The 16203-nt window shown below is 43.9% G+C and overlaps 1 protein-coding gene across 1 annotated transcript in view; it reads right to left on the reverse strand.

The window, feature by feature from the left end:
* Positions 1-16203, reverse strand: part of PLBD1 (phospholipase B domain containing 1) — a 47853-nt gene that overhangs the window by 7620 nt on the left and 24030 nt on the right. The window lies entirely within an intron of this gene.

Raw genomic sequence — 16203 nt, forward strand, 5'->3', positions numbered from 1 at the left:
TGAAACTGGGATCCTGACACTCTGGGTCAGTCCATGCTTTTTATACATGTTGGCAGCAATACAGGAAAATCAGTGAAGCCACAAGTCTTTTTTAAGGGCCTATATTGTGCTTTATGCTGTGATGATTGTGGTAGAAATCAGAGTATTATCAGATATAGCTGTAACAATGACACAGGATATACTGTCACCAGTAATGAGTTGTGATGGACGAAATGTCCGTGGTGAAGAAACATCAGAGAAGAACCCAGTGAGCGAGTTGGAAGGGAGCAAGGTAAAAAGGTCCTCTGGTGCTTCCCAAACTTACACCATTTTTATACCATCTTATCATTTCTGCCATGTCTGATCGCTTGTACTATTATTTACTTACTATTTTTTCCCTTAAATTAACTCTCTTTTCAAACTTAAAATACTTAACTTGTCACATACAATAATATCCAAGCCAGTGTTTTGGCTTTGTGTTTAATGTGTTTCAGAAAACACATTAAAACAAAATCACTTGCCCACACACCACCTACTACCACCTCACCAGCACTGTGCAGGCCACACATGGAGAAACACCAGTGCAGCTGAAGCTTTGTAATCAGGAAGAACAAGATGAAGCTCAGAGAGGTGAGGGCACCTGTCCAGGACCACACAGCCAGCTGCTGGCAGACCTGAGCCTGGCGTGCAGGTCCCTGATCCAGTCCCGCGCTCTTTCCGCTAAGTGTGAATACCTCTGCTCAGCCTTCACGGCTCTCCTTCTTCCGGCTTAACGAAGGCTGGAGGAGGAAAGCTTCACGGACGAAGTACACCTGGAACTGAGTCTGGGAGCTTGTAAGAGAGCTGACTAGGGGGCACCTGGGGGCTCAGTCAGTTAACCAACCGACTCTTGGTTTTGGCTCAGGTCATGATTTCATTGTTGTGAGATCAAGCCCGCATAGCGCTCTGTGCTCAGCGGTGACTCTCCAGGAGATTCTTTTCCCTCCCGCTCCCTCTTCCCCTGCCCCTCCCCAAACTGATGCGCTCTCTCTCTCCAAAATAAATAAATAAAATCTTAAAAAAAGATAAAGAGCTGACTCGGCAGAGAGCAGGGATCACCACAGGCGTGAACAAAGACGTACAGCAGGAATAGAGTGGCGTAGGAGTTTGGAAGTTTGGGGAGGTGGAGGCAAAGAAACATTAGAAAACACAGTTGGCCAAGGAAGACATCCAGATGGCCAATAGACACATGAAAAGATGCTCCACATCACTCAGCATCAGGGACATGCACCTCGAAACTACAAGGAAGTACCACCTCACACCAGTCAGAAGGGTTAAAATCAAAAACTCAAGAAACAACAAGTATTAGTGAAGATGTGGAGAATGCAAACTGGTGCAGTCCCTGTGAAAGACAGTGTGGAAGTTCCTCAAAAAGTTAAAAATAGAACTACCCTATGATCCAGGAATTGCACTACAGAATATTTACCCAAAGAATATGAAAATACTAGTTCGAAGGGATACATGCCCCCTATGTTTATTGCAGCATTATCTACAATAGCCAAATTATGGAAGCAGCCCAAGTGTTCATCGATAGACAAAAGGGCAAAGAAGAGGTGGTATGTATATACAGTGGAGTATTACTCAGCCATCAAAAAGAATGAAGCCATTTGCAACGACATGGATGGAGCTAGAGTGTATTATGCTAAGCGAAATTAAGTCAGAGAAAGACAAATACCATATCATTTTACTTAAATGTGAAATTTAAGAAACAGAACAAATGAACAAAGGGAAAAAAAGAGAGATAAACCAAAACCCAGACTCTTAATTACAGAGAACAAACAGATGGTTACCAGAGGGGAGGTGGGTGGGGAGCAAGGGTGAAAGAGGTGATGGGGATTCTTTTCTTGTGATGAGCACCGAGTAATGCATAGAATTGTTGAATAGCTATATTGTACACCTGAAACTAATGTAACACTTCATGTTAACACACTGGAATTCAAGTTTAAAAAAAGAAAATATAGTGGGACATTCATTCATTTATTCATTCAATGAACAAGCTATTGTGCATCTCCTCTAGGCCTGGTCGGTATGGCTAGGGTGCAGTCAAATAACGGGATCACCTGAAGCTACAGATAAGACCCCAGAGGTGCAATGGGAGTCAGAGAGCCTGCATTTCAGTTCCCTGCCCTGCAGCTCACAAATTTGGCACTTCTTATTTGATCTCTCTGTTCCTCATTCCCTTCCTCTGATAACCTGGGACTAAGTGATGTCATTCAGCGCCAACGGTGTAATTTTAATTTCTGGAAATTTCTGAGTAGGAAAGTTACACGATGAGGGCCGTGTCCAACTAACTCATAATGAACCTCCACAAGGCTGTCGTTGGCCTATCAGAAATCTGTATAAATGACAGAAGATTGCACATTCCAGGTGGGATAAGGCTTGATGGCACCCTTGAGTGAAATTTTAAGGGCCAACTCCTCTTGGAAGATACAGCCTGGACGTTGGATGCACGGCTTGACAAGCAAAGTGTGGGATGGATTTCAATGACCGTTCATTCGCCTCTCGGGCTGGGGTCATTTTGCAGTCTTCAAACCGTACAACCGTAGTTGGCAGCCTTGGGCAGGCTCTCTGGGAGAACATCTCCACAGAGAGGAATGTCGTATTTCTGGCATAATGAACTTGCTAATTCCCTCCTTGTAGCAATCTCAATGAACACAAGAGGGCAGGCGTCCTTTAGTATGTGTGAGTGACTGCCACTAACATGTAAGGAGCCGTGGTTCATCCAAGAGCAAGACTGTTCATTAAAGATGGAAAAACGTAGGCCACCCAGAGTTCTGGAACAAAGAGAATGAACTGGCTTGCAAAACAGCTCTAGTCAAGATGGTTAGTTCTATGGTTTAGAGTTTACGATGAAATAAAAAGGAAAAGGCCAAATGGGTTCAAAGTCCTGGAACATTACAAGAGAAACAAATGTTCTCAGGCAGTGTTGAGTTATAGTCCTGCTTTTATCTGTCATTAGCAGCTTTGAAAGGCAGACAATTCTAGATCAGGGGGAAGTGAAACGCTCAAGTATGAAAGCCAGCCTGCAAATAACATGTCATTGCTGAATTTAATTAAGAAATAAAAGGGAACCCTGACAGTTAATAAATCTCAAGACTTAAAACAAGTCACTTGACTCACAAAAATAACCGGAGACCACTACCCTCGGATGCCAGTTAGACCTCTTGCTAAGTACAACCCAGAAAAAACGTAGCCTTGTTATCCTATCAGGTGCCTTTAAACGGCGCCCATTCCCATAGTGCATTAATTAGCTGCTCTGAGGCTCCAAAGACCAAACACCCTCATTTCTTCCCAAAAGAGTAGAATCGGTGCCGACCAAGATCATAACTAACACACATCTCAGCATCAGGAGTATGGCTCGTGTTTATAAAAAGAGCTGTGCTGCGTTTCTTCACACACACGCCACCCCGCCGTGTTCTCCGCGATGTGACTGCAGCATCTCCCATCAAAAGATGTGTCTTTCCCCATCTCCGCAACCTGGGCTGCATGTGGAACTTGCTTCAGCCAACAGAATGGGCCAGTTCTGGGGCTAGGCTTCAAGAAACCTCGCCCACTTCTGCTTACTGTCCCGGAACCTTGTTGTTGTCTTGTAAAGAAGCCCCGTTGAGCCTGGTCTCTGTGAGAGTGGCCACGTGGAGGGGGACCGACCATCTCAGCCAAGGTCAAGTTCTAGCCCGCCAACCCCCAAACGTGCAAGGGAGTTCTTCCAACGTCAGCAGAGCTGCACACGCACTGCACGGCCAAGCACGGATGCCTGAGCGTGAGAGCTGAGGGGTCTAGAAAGAGCCACTTAGCTGACCTGTGGACTCAAAAGCAATAGAAATCACATATTGTTTCCAGCCACAAAGTTTTGGAGGTTATTCTTTATACAGAGAAAGCAAACCGATACAATGATAATCATCCAATTATACAACATATTTTGTTTTAAAAGGTCTTACTGCCATTTGATATTCACACAGGTGGATCTGACACTTTGGGAACGCTTTCTTCCTTCCCTCTTCCAAGGAAAAACAAAATAACTCTGTACCATGCTTTCGGCTTCTCTGCTTAGCCTCTTCCCCCTACGGAAGAGGGGCAGTGTGGGGGGCGCCGGCCTGTGCTGGGCGGTCTGCCTTGGTGTGGTTACACACGGAGTATATCCCGAGCACTGTGCAGGAGTTCCCAGTTCGGAGACCGTCTCAGAATTCCCTCGGGAGCTTTTCCGAAAGGATCATGCCCTGACGGCCCTCCCTGCTCCCCTCGGCTGCCCGCAGAGCCTCCACCAGCACCTCTGGTCTCGGGCTGCTCCCTGCGGCCTCACCCTCAGCAAGGGAAGCCCGGGGGGCGCCCTGCGATCCCAGGACACAAAGTCCGACAGCCACTTATTTTGCCTGCTCGACAAGGGACTCCGTCTTCCGGCCTTCCCGCATGCCATTTACTTGCTTGTCTTCCTGCCAAGATCCTAACTGGTCCCATCAATCTCCACCTTTCCTTCCAGTGATTATCCCCTTTCTGCCTAATCCTGCAGCCGGGATGTGAGCCGTGGGGGATTCAGACTCGCAGGAGCCCGAGCTGCAGAGACTGAGGACCCTGCAGTAAAGGAGCGAGTGGGTCTCGTAAAGGTTCTTTCGAGTGGCCAGCAACAAGTCGGCTTTGTAGCTCATCGACATTCTGTTACCATCCACACCCAGACGAAATCTGCTTCTCTTCAATAGTGATCCTCAACTTATTTACTTTCTATGAATTTGTTTCCTGTTTCCTTTCCCATCTATCCCAAAGCATGTAAGATCCATCAGGACAGGGCCTTTTTCTGTCTTGTTCACTCCAGCACCGAGAAGAGGATTTGACACATAGTAGGCACTCACTAACTAACTGTTAAATCTAAGGAAGAAAGAGAAGGGAGCGGTGACTCACCCTGACCGTGTACCTACCAGACACCGAATATCTGCTTTAGAAGGATGGACACTGTCATCTGATCTTCACAAACATGGCACTTCGATGAGCTCTTTTAAAAAAGAACAACACTCAGCCACTTAAAGCGAATAAAATCTAAGACTGACTCTCAACACACGCCTCTTCCACTACACCCTATGCCTGACGAATGTGATGGGGACAGATGTGTCCTCTTGTTGCCAAATGGCAACAACACTTAACGACACATGCAATGGAGCAAATACAGTAGAAACAATGAAAAAGAGAGTGAGTCATAGGGAGTCGCCGGTGTAAACAGGGTGGAGTAGGGGAAAATCACCTTACACAAGTATGGAAAGTAGAGTGGGATTTCTAAGATAGAAGGGAGGAAGTTTCCTGAGTTAGGAGGGGGAGAGACAGGTGTGGCCTGGGCACAGGAAGGCAGCAGTGTCCCGGGACAATGCCGAGAACAAAAGAAAGGTACTTCAGAAAAAAGAAATGAAGTGCCGTAAAATCTATCTATAATCCTTCGAAACAGGTGCCCTTGTTCTACTTTTATTTCTTTTCTTGCCTTGGTTCTACTTTTTAAAATAAGGCAGAAGACATAAATCTTGGCATGCATTAACTCGCGGAGTGTATGTACTTCAGCTTGACGATGCAAGGATCCGAGATAAAGGACGTAATGTGGAGTTAGTAAAAGAAATTTTAGTACTCGAAGTAGGCAGTTTTGTGACTTATGAAGGTGATGACATTATGGATTATGAGGGAGGCAACTACATTTTCTTGGAGCTCGGAGACTCTTCTTTCTTCTTCCTGTGCACCTTCTTTCAAGGATTTGAACTTCATACAAGAAAAGGCTGAGCAAAGTCTTCGTTGCAGACCCGTAGAATTGCCAGCGTCTCAGTGGACGGGCTTGGATCTGGTGTGTTGGAATCACCTGCTGGCATGTTTGTTACAAACGCGCCAGCCCAGACCAACTGAGTAAGAATTTCCATGGATGGCACTTGGAATTTGCGTTTTTTAGCAAGCTCCCCTGGGAATTTTAAGTCTGAGGGGTGTGTATATGTGTGTGAGGGAGGTGATGGGATGCCTGGATGTTATGCAAAGGAGGGACGCCTGCAGGCTTGATGAGACACACTAAGTGCATTAGAGAACCTCACTTACAGATAATTCAGCTTGAAGACTCAGCCACTTAGGAATCATTGTTACTGGAATCCTCAATTAAAACACTTTGAATGGATGCCAGCTTTGTTCCCCAGCAAGAGCTCCACCCCCGTGGCATGCCTGGGAGGGCCTTGGAGCTCCTGGCTCTTTTTTAGTTTTAACCCTGTAACTTAAAAGCAAACTGGACCCTTCCTGAAACAACAACAACAACAACAACAACAAACAACGGGTGTTTACAGTCAGATATATTGCGTTTGAACTCAGTCCCCAACCCCTGAGTCTGGTGATTTTGAGCATGTTATTTAACTTTTCCGAACTTTTTTTTTTTAATGCAGATACAATACCCTCCTTGTGAGGTTTTCATGAAAATTAAATGACATCACACACACCAAATGCTTAACGTAGTATCAGTCACAGCGGCAGGCACATAAGTAGGAGATAAACGAATACTGGGGTTTTTTAAATTTCAATAACAAGTTGAGCACAAACAACTTTATAGCAATTTGTTTGAAACTTGAGTGCTGCCTAAACCCCATAAAACTAGTTAGGTCCTATTCAAGTCATTTGTAATCAGGGTGGCTACAGAGGCGAGTCGCTTCAAGATCCAACCTCTGTGCTGACCATACAGGATTGTATGGGAAATGTCTCGATAATAATTCCTGGACATCTTGGATTCCTGTTTTCAGATCAAAGTTGTAAGAGAGAGAGCAGTACGGAGAGAGACGATTCCAATCATTGCAAGGCTATGTGCTGGTCCTGGGGGCACGGGGTGAATGTGGAGTAAATGAGCACGAAATATGAGTATGGGCTCTGAAGAAATGATGCATCGAGTACGAGGAAAGCTCACAGGAGAGACAGCTTACTCAGAACAGAAATGAATAAGATATCCGGAAAGTGTCCAAATTTTCGGAAAATAACAATATACTTCCAAGTGAGTCATGGATTAAAGAAATCATGTGAGACATCACCAAATATTCTAAACTGAAGGAAAATGAAAACAAAACATACCAAAACTTGTCAGATGCACCGAAAGGAGTGCCTAGAAGGAAATGTATAGTTTTATTTTCTTATAGTAGAAAGCAAGAAGGATAAATTACCTAGGATTCTGCCTTAAGAAGTTAGAAAAAAAAGTTGATGAAGTGCAAAGTACAAGAGAGAAAATGACAAAGATAAGAATGGAAATCAATGAGGAGGAAAATGAACAAACAATAGGAAACTAATCAATGAAAATAAAATCTGGTTATTGGAGATATTAGTAAAATTGACATACCTCAGGCTAGACTGAATAACAGAAAAGAAGGTATAGTATCATGAATGATGAAAGGGACTTCACTACAGATCCCACAGACAGACATCAAAAGACTCATAGAAAATATTATAAATAGCTTTATGTCAATAAACATGATAACTTCAAAGAAATGAACAACTCTTTGAAACACGAATTTTGAAAACTGCCTCAAGAACAATTAAAAAAACTGAATAGTCCTGTATCAGTGAAAGAAACTGAACTCATAGTTAAAAACTTTCCAACAAAAAGTCCATATCTAAATGCCTTAATTGATGAATTCTATTAAACATTGAAAGAAAAAAAAATATTACCAGTCCTACACAAACTCTTTCAGAAAATACAGAAGAAAACAATAATTCCAAACTCAGATTATAAGGACAGGTTTACCGGGACACCAAAACAATTACAGGAAACCATAGACCAATATCTCTCATGAATATAAATGAAAAAATTCTTAACAAAATATTAGTAAGTTGAATAAAAAATAAAAAGAATAATATGACTAAATGGGGTTAATCCCAGGAATGCCAAGTTGGTTTCACATCTGAAAGTCAACCAATAGAACTCACCATATTAATGAAGGAGAAAAATCATATGATCATTTTAATAGAAGCTGAGAATTTCACAAAAATGCATTAAACAAAAACATTAAAGAAAACAGGAGGAGAGGGGATCTTCTTTAAACTTATAAAGGGTATCTCCAAAATCCTCCAATGAACATCATGCTTTATGCTGACTACTTCTCCCCTAAGATCAGGAACTAGCAAAGGATTTTCATGCCACGTCTAGTCCACACTGTGCTGGAGGTCTTATCAGTGCAATCATGTAGGAAAACAAAGACATACAAGGGCAAGAAGTAAAACCGTCTTCACGCAGAGAGGGCATGATGATGTATACAGAAAAATCCCAAGAACTCTACAAAATAGCCGTTAGAACTGACAAATGAATTTAGAAAAGTCTCAGGATACACAGTAAATATACAAAAAAATTGTATTTCTGTACTGTGATGGTTTTAAAATTTTCATATATTCTTTGACATTCTTCCCTTTAGATAGATTAGATAGATTCTAATTTCCTTTCCTTGTATGTGGGCTGATCATAATAATGTGCTTCTAATGAATAGAATGTGGTGGAAGTGACAATGTGTGACTTCTGAGACTAGGTCATAATAGGCACTGCTCCTTCGGCCTTGTTCTTTTGCATCACTTGGTCTGGGGGAGGCCGGACAACGCATCAGGAGGGTACTTGAGCAGCCCTGTGGCGAGGCCCAAGGAGAGGGGAACCAACTTGCCAGCACCGCCTGGTCAACCATGTAAGTGAGTCACCCTGGAAGTGTATCCTCTAGTTTCCGTTAAGCTGCCAGCGATTTCATTCAGCCCCTCGGTCTTTGAGTCTTCAGCTAAAGACCTGTAAAGGTCTGTAAAGATACAGACAAGTAGAGACAAGCCATTCTCACTGTGTCCTAATCTAAATTCCTGGTCCACAGAAACCATGAGATACTAAATGATTATTTCATTTCAAGCCTCTAATTTTTGGAGTGGCTTGTTACGCAGCAAGAGATAAACTAGAAAAAGAAAGAACAATTGGAAAGGGAATAACATATCAATTCTGATTAGAGTAGCAACAAAAATTATTTAGATAGCGAAATAACTAAAGGTATGTAAGACCCTTATAATGAAAACTACAAAACATGGCTCAAGCTAAGGAAGACGTAAATAGAGACCCAGTATTCGAGGACTGAAAACCCAGTATTATTGACGTGTTGATTTACTTTGAATTGATTTAAAGATTCAGTGTAATCGAAATCAGTAGACCTTTGCAGTGAGGTCTTCATACCCTGGTATTAACTACCTTTTTAGTGCTGCCATGCCCCATGGGATTTCTCTCTTTGTCTTACTTCCTTGGGTCGTGACTGCACAGCCAAAACCAATAGTCGGAGGAGGGCCGGCACGGGGCTGCTCTCTTCCTCCGTTGTTAGGTAGAAGAGACGATGGCCATTCAAAACCGGATGGGATGCTTCTAGAACAAGGTTACCTAGGGCTACCTTCTTTAGAGTTTCCAGAGCCCCAGGTGAGTTATTTTTTGCAGGGCTTCTGCCTATATAAACAATGTGATGAAGAGGCGAATTGCAAACTTCATAGGCCCATATGAGGTCTAGAGCCTTACAAGGCTCAGAATAATGGGTATGTCTCCTCCAGTCAGTACCTGAGAAAGTTCTTTAGAGTGTCCACGTGCCATCTCTGTCTATTCCTTATTATGGAAGTGCACTGTTCCTGAGTAATTTTATATCACCCGCCACGAGAAAAAGGGAGCAATACTGTTATTATTCATGGAGCCAGGACTCTCCGTGACCTGTCTGTACTGAAACACCATCCATCCCTTTGCCTCTGCCGTTCCCTAACACCGTTTACGTAATGACTCTGCCAGTCTGCAATCCATCGTGCCACCTGTGAACACGGCTTCTGAGGACTCTCTCCAGGATCGTTACTGCTCTTGTCGATGATGACCATAGATGCCAATCCTGCCCAGAACATTAAGAAAAGTGTGAATGATCTTCATTTCCTGGTCATGAAAGCGCCATTCAGAATTGTATAGCATCAGCGTACACCAACATATGTTCCTTCTGTGTCTGTCTTCTCTTGGACTCCTCTGCTGTAATCACTGCATTCCTAGAATGTGATTTCTTCCACACGGACTCTACCCTTCCTTCCACACACCCCCACCTATGGGCAGGACAGGGGAGAAGCCTTGGGCAGAGCCAGAAGGGCGCTCCCAATCTCATAAGGAATATCCATCTGGCGGAAGACTGGCCTGAGAGAGTAGGGGCTTACCTCATGGGGCATGAGATCTGCTGCAAAGGTCTGTTTGTGTCATGGAGTGAGATTCTCCAAAGCCTCTATAAGGGCCAGGCCTAGCCCTCCGCAGAGGACTGGCGAACACCTGGTATAGAGCCTGCAGGGGTGAGGTGACCACCCGAGGGGCCAGCCCTGGGGCACACAGTGAATGCCCTTGTTGCCTCCTCGCCACTCTCCAGTGCTGTTGAAGGGAGGCAGGTCCGCACAGATGCTTAAGCCCGAGGGTGAGAGCGACCTTCGAGAGCCTAGAGCCCTGCACACATGCTGGGTCTGACACGAGCGCCACCTCGAATCATCCTGTCACCCACAGCCTGTCAGCTCACTCATGCAGCAAATACACTGTGACGGCCAGCAGAAAGGATGTGCTCCCACCGGCCTGAGTCCCAGCGCCCCCCATGTTGACAAGCAACATCTTGTTGAATGTATGTGTAGGGGCGGAGGGGAAGAGCTCTCAAGAAAGGGACATGCAAGGACCAGGGGCCACATGGGTTCCTGTCTAAGCTTAGCCCCACTGGGATGGCTCAGCTATTCTGGCTAGCCCTGGGCACTAGAAGGGCATTTTGAAAATTCCTGTAACGGTGCTTCCTAAGTAAGACACATAGGGGTGGGGACAATTTTTTTTTTTAAAGTAGGCTCCAGCGAGGGGCTCAAACTCAGACCCTGAGATCAAGACCTGAGCTGAGATCAAGAATTAGACGCTTAACTGACTAAGCTACCCAGGCACCCGCTAAATAAGACACACATGGGTCACGTGTGCCCAGTACTGCCAGCCTGGCTGGTCTCGAGGTGCTGGAGGGGGCACTCAGGGAATTCTGAGGAAGGCACTACAAAGCTGGAACATCGCTCACCTGGGCCTGAGGGTAGTCCCAAGGTTTACCAGCGTCTGGCACACTTGTGGTCTACTTCTGACTTTCTCAGGAGATTTCATGTTAGTATCTTCAGGTGAAATATTTTCCCCAAGGGTAAAGGAAAGGCCTACTGAGTTTTTTTAAAAAACATTCTGGAAAAGATGGAAACTATTAAGGCGACTATACCAAGTCACCTTACCTTTTCTGGATGAAGACGGGAGTTATTATATTAATTTGTTTCCTTGACATATGGAGTCACCCGGGGCGCTGGTGAGCACAGAGCGTGAGACTGACTTAGATAAGTCTGCGTGTGCCGGGTTACTACTGTTTCTTCTATTCTCCTATGCTGGAGGACGACTTTGCAAGTGCCCTTCCGACAGCTCCCATTAGGTAATTAGCTCTCAAAGATTCTGGCTAGGACAACGGGAACCCATAGAAATTCCTGAATTGCTGGAGTGATTCAGCAGTCATTGTGGATACTGTTCTCTTCTTGAAGATGGATCTCAATATTTCTTCCACATCGTGACTGACCATCTCCAAAACCTTACATGGCTTGAGGCACCTGGATTATTGCCTCCGGCTTCTAAATGTTCTCTTGGCAGCCACTCTCCTCCTCCTCCTTCTCTTGTGGGCCAAGTAATTCTAAAACGCAAATCTATTAATGTCGCTTCTACCACTTGTCACTTGAATGGTCTTGCATTGTCCTCTATTCCCTCTTTCTGGACTTCTCCACATTTTTTTCTTGCCTACAGGCCTTTACACACGCTGCTTGGCCCACACAGAACATTTTATCGCCCCATTGTCCCCATTTGCCGGCTTATTTATGCTCGTTTTTGCACCTCAACTTAAATTTTACTTTCTCTTGGAAGCTATCGCAACATCCCCAAACTAGTCTTCCCTATTATTACACCAATCACACTTTGATCATTGCTTTTTTATTTGTCTCTTCCACCAGAATACAAATTTTGTTAGAAAAGGGACCGCATCTGTCCTGTTTCCCTTCATAAATATTTTGCCTAACGTGACAATTGCATAGAAAATTGTAGATGAATAAATAAATTACATAATGTTTACAACTTTATGAAGTCAGCCTTTATGTTAGTCTCATTCTACAGATGAGTAAAATTGTTGGATTTCGTACGTGGAGGAACAGTTTACGGCTGTCCAAGCTCTACCATTTTCCTTTTTGACAACCTCAAAACAAAAAAATGTCTTGGTGTCTTGAAGCTTTAGTGTTTTTCAGGACAATCATCTTGGTGGTCACTTCCACAGAACCGGGCAAGAGTGGGGGGTCATGATGTATTATGAAAGTACGGATACAAAGCTGTGATCACAAAGACAGCATGGTACTGGCACAAAAACAGACACATAGACCAATGGAACAGAATAGAGAACCCAGAAATGGACCCTCGGCTCTTTGGGCAACTAATCTTTGATAAAGCAGGAAAAAACATCCGGTGGGAAAAAGATAGTCTCTTCAATAAATGGTGCTGGGAAAATTGGACAGCTACATGCAAAAGAATGAAACTTGACCACTCTCTCACACCATACACAAAGATAAACTCCAAATGGATGAAAGACCTCGATGTGTGACAGGAATCCATCAAAATCCTAGAGGAGAACATAGGCAGCAACCTCTACGACATCGGCCAAAGCAATGACACATCTCCAAAGGCAAGAGAAACAAAAGATAAAATGAACTTGTGGGACTTCATCAAGATAAAAAGCTTCTGCACAGCCAAGGAAACAGTCAAAAAAACTAAGAGGCAGCCCACGGAATGGGAGAATATATCTGCAAATGATGCTACAGATAAAAGACTGGTATCCAAGATCTACAAAGAACTTCTCAAACTCAATACACGAGAAACAAAGAAACAAATCATAAAATGGGCAGAAGATATGAACAGACACTTTTCCAATGATGACATACAAATGGCTAACAGACACATGAAAAAATGTTCAAAATCATTAGCCATCAGGGAAATTCAAATCAAAACCACACTAAGATACCACCTTACACCAGTTAGAATGGCACAAATTGACAAGGCAAGAAACAACAACTGCTGGAGAGGATGTGGAGAAAGGGGATCCCTCCTATATTGTTGGTGGGAATGCAAATTGGTACAGCCACTCTGGAAAACAGTGTGGAGGTCCCTTAAAAAGTTAAAAATTGAGATATCCTATGACCCAGCCATTGCACTACTGGGTATTTACCCCAAAGATACAGATGTAGTGAAGAGAAGGGCCATATGCACCCCAATGTTCATAGCAGCATTGTCCACAATAGCTAAATCGTGGAAGGAACCGAGATGCCCTTCAACAGATGAATGGATTAAGAAGCTGTGGTCCATATATACAATGGAATATTACTCAGCTATCAGAAAGAACGAGTTCTCTGGGGCGTCTGGGTGGCACAGCGGTTAAGCACCTGCCTTCGGCTCAGGGCGTGATCCCGGCATTATGGGATCGAGCCCCACATCAGGCTCTTCCACTATGAGCCTGCTTCTTCCTCTCCCACTCCCCCTGCTTGTGTTCCCTCTCTCGCTGGCTGTCTCTATCTCTGTCGAATAAATAAATAAAATCTTAAAAAAAAAAAAAGAAAGAACGAGTTCTCAACATTTGCTGCAACATGGACGGCACTGGAGGAGATAATGCTAAGTGAAATAACTCAAGCAGAGAAAGACAATTATCATATGATTTCTCTCATCTATGGAACATAAGAACTAGGATGATCGGTAGGGGAAGAAAGGGATAAAGAGAGGGAGGGTAATCAGAATGGGGAATGAAACATGAGAGACTATGACTGAGGGCTTCAGAGGGGAGGGGGGTGGGGGAATGGGATAGGCTGGTGATGGGTAGTAAGGAGGGCACGTATCGCATGGTGCACTGGGTGTTGTACGCAACTAATGAATCATCGAACTTTACATCAGAAACCATGTACTGTATGTACTGTATGGTGACTAACACAATATAATAACACAAATATAATAAAAAAACATTAAAATAAAAAAAAGTACAGATAGGTGCATTTGAAATCTTCACAGGGTTATTTGTATCTTTAGTATAATGGTCTCCATACCATCCCAGTTACTGTCATCTTTCATACGTGTCTCAGCCACGTAACAAATATTTCATGACTTGATGTTTCTGTTCTGACTCAGCAATTCTTAATATCCTTAATATCCTTGCTCATATCACGAAGAGCCTCCAGGTCCTCACACCACACTCATAATCCACTCCATCTACCATGGCACTCCTCCACCAACACCAACAACAAACAGACAAGCCACCCAGCTTTGTTCCGGGATCGACAGCGCGCAGGGAATGAAGTTGACGGCAAAGCTTAGCTCCATATGTACTGCATGAATCCAAAGTGGTGGACAGATCCTTTAATCAAATAATTCTTTGTAACAGAAATGAGATCCTACACATTTCTCATGTTTGCTGCTGAGAACAAAACTGTCCAATTAAAGAAAATATGAATCACTCTGCTACACTAGCTCCCGTAAAAACACCTTGGGGTTAAAAAAAAGGCTTGTTTTCTCTCGGTTCAAATGCTCTAAAAAAATTTCTATTATCGACGTATCTATTCTGGAAAGATAGATTCACATGTGCAAATGTTAACAGACTTCCACATTTCAAAGGAAAGTCCTCCATGAGTTTCCCCATCACCACCTTTGGGATCCAGGGTTATTAAGACTATGGAACAAGACCATTCCGCAGAGACGTCAGAGCAGTGCAGGTAACATCGGAACATTGCGTTTTATTGCAAATAAGAGGAAGAATATGAATATTTGACTGGCCTCGGTCTCTTGCTGTCCTTAAATTTCAGTCTAAAGGAATACAAAGAAGTCAAAACACAGTCTAACTCAGAGAGGAGTGCCCAGCCGCCTCTATACTAAAACAATTAAGCAACGACGAAGATGAAATCAAAGTGTTTTCAAAGGAAGGATCGGGTCCCAAGGACAGAAAGAGACCAAGTTATGCCACTGATCAGAATTCTTAATAGGATGCTATTAATCCTACCAGAAATAATAATACCAGAAGGGGTAATGATACTCTGACAAAGGCAGATAGATACAACAGGTGGTCGGTATAACCGCCCTGTAAGTTACAAATATGGAATTAAAGGTCGGAAGTGTCCACCTTGTATCCGTGTTGGACTCTTAGGTGCTTGGTAAGAATTTTCCCCTTGCCTTTAGCTGTGATGTTCCCTGAAGAGGTTGCACACCTACAACCGAGGGGGCCCTTCCAGCTAGCAGACATGCTTTGTAAGGTTCACACAGTGGGGTTTGTTGAATCCGTATTTCTATCTTCAGAAGTTGGAGGACCTGGTAACACTGACCTCCACAGTGCTGAGTGACAACAGTCAGTGGGAGCTAAGCACTTGGCACCCTTCCAATGGGTCATGTGTTTGCTACAATCGTTTTCACTTTTAGTTTCTTTCTTTTTTTTTTTAAGATTTTTTTTTTTATTTGACAGAGAGAGATACAGCCAGTGAGAGAGGGAACACAAGCAGGGGGAGTGAGAGAGGAAGAAGCAGGCTCATAGCGGAGCCTGATGTGGGGCTCGATCTCAGAACGCTGGGATCACGCCCTGAGCCGAAGGCAGACGCTTAACCGCTGCGCCACCCAGGCGCCCCTCACTTTTAGTTTCTTACACCAGCCTCCCTTTATCCATTTTACATTACCTGCCTGGCCCCTTTGAGAATAGGAACTTGCAACTCCCACTCCACAGAGACTGTCCTTCCCACCGATCTCCACCTGTTCAAATTCTAGTCATCATTCATGGTTCATCTCAAGTGTCAGCCTTTCTTTCCTTCCCCTGACAATCCAGTATGAGCTGACCCTCTTTTGAATACTCATAACGTTCCTTACATTTCGGCTGTAGCACGCACAGCACCCAGTAATAATACCATCATTATCTGTATTGTACTCATCTTGCTAGTGTAAGATTTATAAGCTTACGCATCCATCCATCCATTCATTCAGCAAAAATTGATTAAGTCCAAGGTGCTTAACTAGGTTGAGTTCTGTGGATACTATGACGAATAAAAGAAACAGGCCCTCGAGGAGATACCGAGAGCAGGATCTCTGTTGCCCAACCTGGCTTCCACCTCACAGCCTAGGGAAGTGCCTCA

The sequence above is a fragment of the Ursus maritimus genome, unplaced genomic scaffold, assembly GCF_017311325.1.
Source record: "Ursus maritimus isolate PB19 unplaced genomic scaffold, ASM1731132v1 scaffold_26, whole genome shotgun sequence".
In the NCBI taxonomy this organism is placed as follows: domain Eukaryota; kingdom Metazoa; phylum Chordata; class Mammalia; order Carnivora; family Ursidae; genus Ursus; species Ursus maritimus.